A 12,525-nucleotide genomic window follows, 5' to 3' on the forward strand; every position below is an offset into this window, starting at 1 on the left:
TGATGAGATACATGGCAGACTGTCGTCACTCAATGGCTGGATATCGAAGTGCTGCCCGCAGAATAGCATAGGTTTTATAGACAACTGAACAAGTTTGGGCAAACCTTTGAGTGTAACAATTTAATTAATGTTCAACAAATAAAAAAACAGATATAATACAGATATACAAATTATAAAGCTTGGCTTAATGAGTATTAAATCCTTTTCTACAAAAGTGCTTTTTGTAAATGATATGATCACAGATCATAACCTAGATGTGCTCTGTTTGACAGAAACCTGTATAAAACCCATATATTATTTTAAATGAGTCTATCCCCCAAGATTACCGTTATAAGCATGAGCCACGTCCAAAAGGGAACTTTTGGGAACTCTCACTGGAAACCATGAGATGAGTGTCATTTAACAGATGACAGCATGAAAAGAGTCTTGAAGAACCAGGACACAGTAAAACAGCAACCAGAGGATAAAAGAGCACAAGCTTTACTGCCACCCTCTGGTCAAAGCACAGCATCACCGTCAGAAGTGAATACAGAGGTGAAACTGGATGAATATCCTGCTCTAGCCAGTTTCTCTCGCCTTTTTTCCTTTTCTTCAAGGCCAATAACTTTCCAGAGTACTTGGAGTAATTTTCTATCAAAATTGACTCCCTTATTGAATAAATCACATGACCCCTATTCAGTCAGTCACATTCATACAGTTGGACCAATCAATTAAAGACTTTGGAGGCAGGAAAAAAGCCCCCAAAGCAGTTGCAAATGGTATGAGTCAGTGCTAGGAAGAGAACAAGAATGGTTTGTTCACTTAAAATATTCATTCATAAGCTCTTCTTCATTCAAGAGCCACTAACAGTTCCTTATAGTGATTCTGGCCTTTAAAGAAACAACTACACACACATATGCATATGGTTTGTGTATCATAGAGCTCAAGCAGCTCTGTAGGTGATGATACACGATGCAACTGTTTGAGAAATGCTGCTGTTAACAGGCAACCAGGTGAGAAAGCATGGCCCATGACCAATCTAAAGTATCTAGATAGAAATGTGTTGCCCATTCTCAATGGGAAGGTTCAACATTGCTCAAAAAGGTTGTCTCGTGTACAATCACATTAATTTCTAATTGACTTACTGCTTGTAAGTGTTGTTTACATTTAAATGAGCCTCAACATTCTATGTCAGTCACAGCAGCTTTAGTTGATATTTAAAATTGAGTTGATTTTTGAAATCAACACAACTGTCCCTGAAGCCTTGAAGCCTGATCACACTCTACAAGCCTTCAACTCTACAGTTTGGTGAGTTTCATCAATTTGTCAAGTCTGTAAAGTGTTTCTCTAGGCATCTTCATGGAGCAGCGTCGCCCCAGAAGAAGCAGGGCTCTTCCCACACACCTGAGGGGATTCTCGGTGGAGGGTGTCTCCTCCATTCAAGAGGCCTGTGAGCTTTCACAACAGACAGCTGTTATCAGGTTAGATCACACATACAGCTGCATCTCTGCCAAAGCTCACAGACCCAACAGGTTAGAAGAGCGCTATCTGAAGAACGCTGCTGTCCTTCCTGACATCCGTCCAGCTGTCTCAGTCTCTTCAGTGGACGTGTGTCAGCAGGAAGAGCCCATCTCCATCCACGGCTGCAGCGTACAGAGCTACCAGGACATTTACCGCTCTGTGGAGCCCATGATGGAGACACGCTGTGGTCGACGGCGCCGCTACAGCCTTGAGCTGGGGCTGAAGATCAAGCAGCGTCTGTGGGAGACACTCAACCGCCCTTCACTGCTGGAGACAGAGCAGCCAGATGGACGTGTCCTCGTCACTGAGAGCTTCACCCCCAGCAGACGCTTCGCTCCACGAATCCACGTGGACATCAGTGAAGAGCCTCTGCCCGAGGAACCCCGAAGAAAGAAGCCCAGACACTGAGTCATCACAGCGTCACATGGAGCGTCACACAGCCGGACCGGCGTATGTAAATACTGTACATAGTTATAGAGTAAGTTTTAAACACATCTCTGCGTGTTTGTTCAGATGTTTTGGTGACTGTCATTGAGTTGATTTGTGGTCCTCTGTTGTTCTAATAGGCTTTTAGTGCTTTGCTATGTGGTTGTCGGGATGTTTTAGGTGTTTGTGTTTCCCAAGGTTTTCTGAACGGTTGTTTGTGTTTCGTTGTTGTTGCTGGACTCCTCGGTTTGGTTTTTCATGCGTCGCTAATGTGGTTGTTAGGATGTTTTGAGTTGCTGGTTGACATGCGGTTGTCTTAAACGGTTGAGTAGGGTAGGTTAGGGTCCCTCACATGGTTTGCAGCTTGACGTGCTGTGAGGGCTTGTGTGCATCAGTGATGCTGAGAGCTACACCACTGGTACTTCACAACTACTGGAAGGGTCACCCATAGTGGACAGGTCTCAGCTGAGATGCCAGACGAAGACAAACCACCGGATTCTGGACAGCAGCAGATTGACCTGATGTTCCTGGCAGAAGATCACAGAACAACATCAGAATTACCTGCACGAATCTGCATGCAACACAAAAGAAAATTGGTACATGGCACATGGTAACATAAATAATAGATTAGAGCAGTTAAACTTAATGTGTTATAGAATTAAATCTATATATATATGTAAATCACAGCATGAAAAATATCTAAACAACATCAGAAGGTCAAAACTAACCCTGTGTTGTGGGTTTCCAGAGCATGGAGTGAAAAAATAATCAAAATATAAATTTCACTTAAGTTGTCTTTTTTCCTGAGTTTCATTTCTAAAGTCTGATTATTTTTTATCTTTGATTAATAATTTGTATGCATCAAGACCAAAGGCAAGATATTATTCTGTTTGCCCTTAAAGGGATCGTTCACCCAACACAAAAGGAGATGTCTTTAAAAATGTGTGTGTTGGGAGGGTGGGTGTTCCCTCCATAGTGGACTAATTTGTGGTTTAATTTGTTTTTGACCACTGACTGTCACTGTAATGAAAAAGTAACTCAAATATCTTCTTTGTGTTGTGCAGAAGAAAGTGTTTCATACAGGTTTGGAATGACATGGCGGTGAGTAAATGATGCTAGAGTTGTAATTTTGAAGTATCCCCTTCTGTGAGCTTGATTTTCTGAAGGCCAGTTTTACAAGTGATCTGCTTTCAACTCAAAAACTGGCACACTCAGTTTTAAACACAATATCAACCTGCACCCTTTTCAGGGTAAAGACTTACCAATTATGAATATACACTGTCAAATGAAACATTTTACAATAAGGTCCTATTAGTTAACATTGGTGAATGCATTGACTAACCATAAGCAACACATTTGTTGCAGTATGTATTATTTATGTTGATGTAAGTTAATAATTAAAGTTTATGATAGCTCAGATCCATTAAAATATATTCACTTATACAGCTCTTGAATGAAACCTTGAAATTAAATATTTATCATCAGAATTTAGAGAATTACATACCTGTTGTCAACTTACCTAATGTAACCTTACTGATGTTACGGACTAACACCCGTGAGCAGCCATCTATGAGAGACAGAGAAAGACACTTTTAGACATGACTAGACTGTTTATATAGCGTTTAAAGGTTTGAGGTCAAAAGGATTTTTTTATGTTTCTGACCGAGGTCTCTTATGCTTACTAAGAGATTTATTTGATCAAAAATAAAATTTTCAGCAGCCATTGCTCCAGTACTGTTGTGCTGCTATCTATTACTGACCTCAAACTTTTAAATAGTACTATTTATGGACTTCGATTAAAATTGACCATTAATTGATTGAATTAATGAACACACATGCTGATATTCCAATCATTATGGGAACATTCCATAGGTTTATTTATTTATTTTTTTACTGTACAAACTGTCCCCTTGCCCATGCATTTTTAGATTTTCAAAACACTTCATTTACTAGTATTACCATGCTGGTAGGGATATTTGGTCCCCATAACGTTTGAATACCAGTGTACACACACACACACGTTTACAAAAAATGAAAATATACTATACAGCCTGTAGGCCGGTTATCATGAGATAAATCTTAATCTGGTTGCAGGCTTGCCTTCCAGTGGCTTTGTTCCAGCATGTAACTCTGTTCATACTTGCATTTGCTTAATTTATAAAAGATTTTGGAAACATTATTCATTGTTGATGTTATTATCGGTTACATAGTTGCTGGATAGGCAAATTTAAAGTAGCTAATAGAAACCAACAGACACACTTATGAATTTTATTTCATAAACTACTTGAACCTGAATGTGTGTAATTATATTGGATCCACACATTGTCTTAAAGTGAACGTGCCTAATTTACTAGCTGCTGTCGGTATCCTAGCTGTTAATCCAAGCAACAAAAAAAAAAAAAAAAGGAAAAAAGGAAAAGTCACACTGCTCTTGACTGAACAACTTCTGTAGTTATAACAATAATTAATATTTAAATGTATACATATATTTTACATTTGTTCAGTCCAGTGTTAATTTTGACAGCAAATTCGGATTTAGTCTTAGTCTTTTGAATAACACACCATTTAGTTTTAGTCACATTTTAGTCATCTGAAATGTTTTAGTCTTAGTCTAGTTTTAGTCGACTAAATATCATAAGAGTTTTAGTCTTAGTCTAGTCTTAAGTCTTTTAGTATTAGTCTAGTTTTTTTTTTTAGTAGAACAAATTCAACTTAGTTGACTTGACTAAATGTTTCCATCAGTCTGTTATGGAATGGTATTTATAAAATAAACATAAGTCCTGCTCTCAATGAAAAATATACATGCTCTCTGAAAAAGATATGCATTCGTCCTGAATGATATGCAATGCATATGACATTATTTCAAGATGAAGTACAGTATTATTGAAATAGACAACCACCTAACTCTAAACTTACTGTCTTCTACTGTCTGTGCAAAATCAAAAACATTAAGAAAAATAAAGTGCAATTCTCAAAAACAATAAAACGTTTTCGTCCTAGACCTAATGTTAGCTCTGACATTTCTGTTCTGTCATTGCCCTTGGACCAGGTGCACGGCAAAACGTTAGCGTGTTGCTAACGAAAAAAGTCAGCTGAAATCACCCAAAGCTGTGTAACTAAGACTGTGCAACCACAACTAAATATAATGTAACAGGGAACTACACTAACTTTTTCCATTGGTGGCACTTGCGCTACTAACTTTTTCAGTTAATGGCGCAAAACATAATTTGGTCACACAAATTATTAATAGTATAGTAATTACTGGATTACAATCAACAATAATGAAACTGTATTGCATATAAATGTGCTTTTTATTTTACTTGCCATCTTTTAAACCACATGCCTTGTTCTATTTCTTACAGTACACACAGTGCATTGCTCCGTCTTGTAGCTGGGGTTAGAGGGACCCCGGTGCAGGTTGTACAGTGGGCCCTGTTTAAAAGGGTTTAATTTGTATTGTATGTTCATTCTATTTCTTTATTTGTGCTATTTACACAAAGTTTACATTTTTTTAAGTTTGTTTTTGTTCATTTAAAATAGCACTGCATAGTCTTCACTGTAAAATAAAATACACAATCAAACCAAAATGTATTCAGACACCTTCAACGTTTCTTACAATATCACAGTTTTTTAGAAATTGGTAATAAAATATGACAATAACTCAGGGTTAAACTGTGTCAGAACAACAAATTTATCTTGATAATGTCGGATGCAATGCTTAATTTGGTTCAGTCTGTGGTGTGAAAAGGTTGCATTAGCAATTAAAGAAAGAAACGGTCAGGTCCCTAATATTTTTTTTTTTTTTTTAAGTCACTAGTAAAACAATATATTCTATTCTATATGATTTTTAGATTGACTTTGGATAAATTCTTGTTAAAACTACAAAGTAATTCAATCAAGAGCAGTGAGTGATTTACTTTAATTTTCATACATTAAAGACACTGACAGCAGAGCTAGTAAATTAGGCGCGGTCACTTTAAGAGACAAATGCATCCATTATAAAGATACACATCCGATTTCTTTACAACTCTTTACTTTCACTGAAGACATAACCACAGACTTTTTCGAACACACTTTCCAAGACGGGTATTTGGACATATTTAGTATGTATTTGTTGTCGGTACAAAAGCAAGAAGACTTTGAGACGCGTCTCTGCTTGCTCCCTGAACACCAGAACACCACGCTGCTGAATTGAGCTCTTTCACTTTTCGCTCTTTTTCTTATCTTTATTTAAAATGCGATTTGTATTTGTTCGTTCAGGTGTTCAGGTGTGTTGAATGCTCGGAGCACGTTATAAAACGTATTCTTAAAGTACACATTTCTGTTTTAATAAATGCTCATATTAAAACATAGCATTACACATAAATTAATCTGTGATACATTTACGACCCCATAAAAATTTGGGTCGCAATGGCATTTCAAAAGGTCGCGTATGCGACCATTTTGGTCGCAGTGTAGTTCCCTGTGTAAACAACTTAACTGTTATGAAAACGTCCTAGAAACTGTGCGAATATCTGCAAACTCATCTTTGTTCTCTTTTCTGTGTAACTGCTGCTACGTTTGTTTAGCTGTTGCGCTTGCATTTGCCGCGGCTTTTTAAAATGGCTCGGCTGCTTCTGCATAGATCAACCTACCCTCAAAGATTCGCTCTGATTGGATCTCTTCTCCATTCGTTCCTCCCATATATTTTCGTCTCATTTTTATTCGTTGACTAAAGTGTCAGTTATATTTCGTCACGTTTTTCGTCACCACATCTGACTTTTTATTTAGTTTTCTTCTGTGAAAAAGGTTAGTTGACGAATATTTTTCGTCATAGTCTTCGTCAACGAAATTAACACTGGTTCAGTCTCTGTACATGAACACCTACAAACTTATCATTTAATCATCAACACCTAAATCATCATTTAATTTTTATCTTTGCTCTATTTACTTGTACAATTAACACCATTTCAAACAGGGCCCACAGATTACACCCTGCAAACCCCAGCTATAGCCCTGAAATCATAATCTGATATAGGACACTGAAGTCCACATTTAGACCAGACTAAGCGTGTGCACTTTCATCTGAACATTCTTCAGAAGGCAGATTTCTACTCAAGCTTAAAGGGGTCATATGCGATTTCATTTTTTCCTTTCTCTTTGGAGTGTTACAAGCTCTTTGGTGCATGAAGAAGATCTGTAAAGTTGCAAAAACTTAAGTGTCAAATCCAAAGAGATATTCTTTATAAAAGTTAAGACTCTGCCAAGCCCCTCTAAAACGTTTCGTTCAAACACGCCCCCACATGTCTACATCACTACGTGAAAATATTTGTGTAATGCCGCCCAAATGTTCACACAAAGAAGAAAGGCATGGTTTCAGTAACCGCAATTAGTGTTGAAGCAGATGTGTCTGGGAGATGCTGTGTGCATCTAGGTGAAAGCACTTTATTTGGCCTTTCCGAATGTAGATGCATTTAGGAATCTTTAAGATTACTAACTTTGTGTACTGCAAACACATACGAGCTTCATCAGTGTCGGTCACACCACTCTGTTCTTTCGGGCTTGAACTGATGGTAAAATTAAGGAAATTAATAACTGTCTTTACATTATTTTGAAAGAAGAAGCTGTGTTTATGGAAAGGGGCGTTACATTTCTGATGAGTGCTTGCGGTGTTCAGCCAATCACAATGCACCGGGTCAGTTGGCCAATCAGAGCATACTGCGCTTGTCGAAGGGAGGGACTTTGTAGAAAAGACTGTTTGAGAGAGGCGGGGCATAGAGGACCTACAATAATGTACAGTATTTGAAAAATTGTGTTTTTGAACATTAAAGCATATGAATATTGTTACACCAAATCCACAAAATAATCTTTTTTTTTTTTTAAATCAAAAAAGCATATGACCCCTATAAATAAACCTACACTCAATTTAGAGTTACAATTAAATTAAAACAATTGAATACAAAAGCACAGACACATTACTAGTTCATCTCACAAGCTCATCTTTCAGTCTTACACTTCCTGAAACCACCTCAAAAACCAAATCTGAATAGTAATGATGTCATCCAAATCTCTTTCTGTAAGGGTTAGATGCCACATCTGCATCAGAGAGACTTCACATTCAACACCTCAATCTGATCAACTGATTATTGAACACTTGAATGTCAGCATCACACTTACTCACCTTTACATTCTGATCCTGAACCAGGCATGCAGGTGGTTACAAGATAAAAACTGAGATGATACTGAACTGAACCATTGTTTTCATTAAAGTAACATTTCAACAGCAGAGAAGAGGAAACCAGATTCCAATAGTGCTTGAACGTCTTAAGAGGATTTATGTTGAATTAATTCATACGCACGTCCTTACAAAAATGATTTAATCAAATATTTCAAATGAGAATGCAGAAATATCAAATCATCAACAGCCTCATAAATTTTGGAGTATGTTCCTGCTGAAGAACCAAACCCTCACCTGACTGTGCTTTTGGGGTAGACTGCAATTTAAAAAAAATGGAAAAATAATACTACATCAGAGAGAGAACAAGAGCCACATCCACTCTCTCCTGTAGCATCCCAGGACATCAAGTGATGAGGGTGCATGTTGCAGGCAGAGCGGTTTCTGACATGGCAATTCTGGTAGTAATTATTTGTGAAAAATATTGTCTTTCACATCAAGCCATGTGTAGGTCATGAATAATGCACAGTCCCAGTCTTCACTCGTCCAGGTCCAGTGTGTTGAGCTCCTCCTCAAGTTCGTCTAGATCCTCCCCGGTGAAGAGGTTCTCATCTACTGGCACCGCCTCTGACTCCTCCTCATTAGTTTCTCCATCCTCCAGCGTCTGGTCCTGCCCAAGCTCTCCATTCCCTACAGCTCCGCCTGACGCCTCGCTCAATTTATTGTCTGCAGAGACAAAACCGAGGTCAGTGATGTCAGAAGGAACCAGGAAGTATCAGAACGAGATTTATGGATAACTGTTGCCTGATTGAGAGTTATTACACTCATTTAAGGCAAATGGATTTATTTATAAGTAAATAAATAGTAACAGTTGAATGGTAAATGCTAAAATTGAATTAACAACAAAAAGATGTTTAACTTTTGAACCTAAATACAACTAGTTAGACGATATGTCATGTTTTGTCATTCTACCTCACTGCTTGCCTATTCAAATGCAAAACTATATCGACACTGATTAGCGATGCGAGTCCCGAGTCCCACTTTTTTAAAATTATTTGGCCAGCCCCAGCCCGCCCCGCAAATAAAGTAACATTTTTTTTTTACCTGCCCTGCAGGTTATGAGGCGGCCTATTATAATTACGCTGACTGCCCAGCTATTTCACTTCAGATCAGCAGGATTAGAGCCTGTAGCCGGTGAAGAAGTCTCCATCCACCAACAGACGTATATCGTCTGCAAATATAAGGTATTTCATTGCACTTTAACAAGTAATCTGAACGGCCTATATATGTGCACTATTTTAAAGAGCCCTCACTGAGTTTAATGCCACAGTTATGTTAGAATTAATTTCATTCTTGTTTCTTTGTCGACGCGTCTGTCTCGTCATGGGACGCACGGTCCGGATCGCTGCATGACTGATGTATAAGTCCAATTCAACTTTACTCAAAATATATGAACTTACCTGTTTTCAACTAGAGGTCAACCAATATTGGATTTTGCGATACCGATAGCAAGGTTAGACCACACTGGCCGATAACGATTAATTAACCGATAGTTTTTAAAATGGATTAAAAAAAAAGTGCTTTATTTACAAAAAAGCTGACTAATAACTAAAAGTGCTTTATTTACAAAAAAAAAAAAAAAACAACCAGTACTGAACCATACTATTAGTAGTAGTAATAGTAATAATAATAGTAAATGTTGAAATTACCACACTATATTAGGGCACTATGAAATCGGTTTATTATGGAATATAATAATATTCCATTTTACTTATTGCCAAATTCTATTATTTAAATTTACTGGATTCATTTTTTTTCCATTAAAATTTTACTCCATTCCTTTTTAATAGTTAAATTAAAGGGGGGGGGGGTGAAATGCTATTTCATGCATACTGAGTTTTTTTTTACACTGTTAAAGAGTTGGATTCCCATGCTAAACATGGACAAAGTTTCAAAAATTAAGTTGTACGTTTGAAGGAGTATTTCTGTTCCAAAAATACACCTTCCGGTTTGTCACGAGTTTCGGATAATTTTTTTCGAGTATGGCTCAGTGTGACGTTAGATGGAGCGGAATTTCCTTATATGGCTGCTAAGGGCACTTCTGCCGGAAGAGTGCGTGCTCCCATATAGCAGAGCACTGAGAGCACAACCAGTTTGACGCCGGATTTGCACATCGTTTATTTCTTAAGGATAATGCAGTCCCAACGAAAAAGGGTCACGATCGTGTGTTGGAACCGCATGAGGTGAGTAAAACTGCTTCAAATATCTCTGTGTTGTTAACTTAGCTATTGGCGCGTAAGCACATCAAGTAAACAACATGCGATGTTGTCATCAAAATGCACTTTCCACATGTACAGCTTAAAAAAAAAAAAAAAAAAAGAGGACAAAGTGGAACTTAGTCATTTTCCAAAACTTCCAAAAAGCTTCCAAACGCTCTCAACGCAAAAGCCTACTCGCGCTTGTGATTCTTTAGCTCCGCCCACACGTCACGCTTCCAGCCGGTCGTGTTTTTCCGGGAAAAATCAGTACAGACTATCTTTCTCTTATGAATATAATAAAACTAAAGAATTTTTGGAGTTATGAAGGATGCAGTACTACTCTATAGGTACTCAAGATTAACAGGATATTAGGGGTGCTCCGATCACGATCGGCCGATCGTTATGCGCATCTCGTCAGTACAGCCGGTTTTCTAATCAGCGGTTAATTCCATCAGGTGTGTGATTTCACATAGAGTAGCTGTTACTACAAAGAAGCCGTTGTTAATAGAGAAGATGCGCAAATCACGTTAATTTTCAGCGTTTATTGGCGCATCTTCTCAGTTAACAAACGGCTCTGTGTGTCTGTGTCATCATCATCAGAATATTTAGTATCATCAGCCTCCTCATCGTCATCGTCAACAAGCTCAGGTCTGAACTCAAAGACTTCCCTTCCACTGACCTGGAGGACATGAAAGCATGAGAGAAGTGTCATGTAACACAACAGAAGACAGCATGAAAGAGTCTTGACCAGGACACAGTAAAACAGCAACCAGAGGATAAAAGAGCACAAGCTTTACTGCCACCCTCTGGTCAAAGCACAGCATCACCGTCAGAAGTGAATACAGAGGTGAAACTGGATGAATATCAGTGTCATGATTTTCACTCACCCCAATTGCTCTGTCATTTTTGAAGATTGCTTTCTTTCTGTCCATGTCCTGCTCTAGACAATTTCTCTCGCCTTTTTTCCTTTTCTTCAAGGCCAAGAATTTTTCCAGAGTACTTGGAGTAATTTTCTATCAAATCCTTCAGTGAGATATTGTAATTCTTCTCCTCCTTCTTTAGGACAAAGCCCACAGGAATAAAATATGTCAGTATTTGCTGGTCACAGTAGCATTAAGAAAATACTTATTTGCTGATTTAATTTTAAGATGAATGAAAAATAGCCAAATTACATGAATTATACAGTGGGGCTCGAAAGTTTGGGCACCCCTTGCAGAATCTGTGAAAATATGAGTAATTTTCAAAAAATAAGAGAGATCATACTAAATGCATGTTATATTATATTTAGTACTGTCCTGAGTAAGATATTGTACATAAAAGATATTAACATTTAGTCCACAAGACAAAAAAATTGCTGAAATTATTAAAATAACCCCATTCAAAAGTTTGGGAACCCTTGGTTCTTAGTACTGTGTTCTGTTACCTGATGATCCACGACTGTCTTTCTGTTTTGTGATGGTTGTGCATGAGTCTCTTGTTTGTTCTGAACAGTTAAACTGAGCAAAATTTCACTGATGCTCCAGAAGGAAACAAGATGCATTAAAAGCTGGGGGGTGAAAACTTTTGAATATGATGAAGATGGTCAAATTTGTCTTATTTTGTTGAAATATAATTTTTTTCCATTTAGTTCTGCCCTTCGTAAGCAACAGAAGATACTTGTATGTTTCCCGGTATACAAATTAAGTACAATTTACCTTGATCTTCAAATTCCAAAAGTTTTCACCCCCCAGCTCTTAATGCAGCTTGTTTCCTTCTAGAGCATCAGTGAATGTTTGAATCTTTTTAAATAGTTGTGTTCGAGTCCCTCAAATGTCCTCAGTGTGATAAGGTGTATCTCAGAATCATACAGTCAATGCTGGAAAGGGTTCAAATATGCAAAGATGCTGGAAAACTGAAGAATCTGCAGGACCTTAAAGATTTTTCTGAAGAACGCTGCTCAGTTTAACTGTTCAGAACAAACAAGGGACTCATGCACAACCATCACAAAACAGAAAGACAGTCGAGGATCATCAGGTAACAGAACACAGTATTAAGAACCAAGGGTTCCCAAACTTTTGAATGGGGTTATTTTAATAATTTCAGCAATTTTTTTGTCTTGTGGACTAAATGTTAATATCTTTTATGTACAATATCTTACTCAGGACAGTAATAAATAAAATATAACATGCATTTAGTATGATCTCTCTT

At 37.7% G+C, this 12,525-nt stretch overlaps 1 long non-coding RNA gene across 1 annotated transcript; it reads right to left on the reverse strand.

The window, feature by feature from the left end:
- Positions 1 to 2,316: 2,316 nt before the first annotated feature.
- Positions 2,317 to 8,555, reverse strand: LOC113053589 (uncharacterized). Its single transcript, XR_003277250.1, has 3 exons — positions 8,378 to 8,555; positions 3,446 to 3,493; positions 2,317 to 2,453 (listed from the first exon to the last, which is right to left on the reverse strand). It is a non-coding gene; the product is annotated as an uncharacterized LOC113053589 (long non-coding RNA).
- Between the last annotated feature and the right edge of the window lie 3,970 nt (positions 8,556 to 12,525).

Source organism: Carassius auratus, chromosome 34 (assembly GCF_003368295.1).
Source record: "Carassius auratus strain Wakin chromosome 34, ASM336829v1, whole genome shotgun sequence".
In the NCBI taxonomy this organism is placed as follows: Eukaryota; Metazoa; Chordata; class Actinopteri; order Cypriniformes; family Cyprinidae; genus Carassius; species Carassius auratus.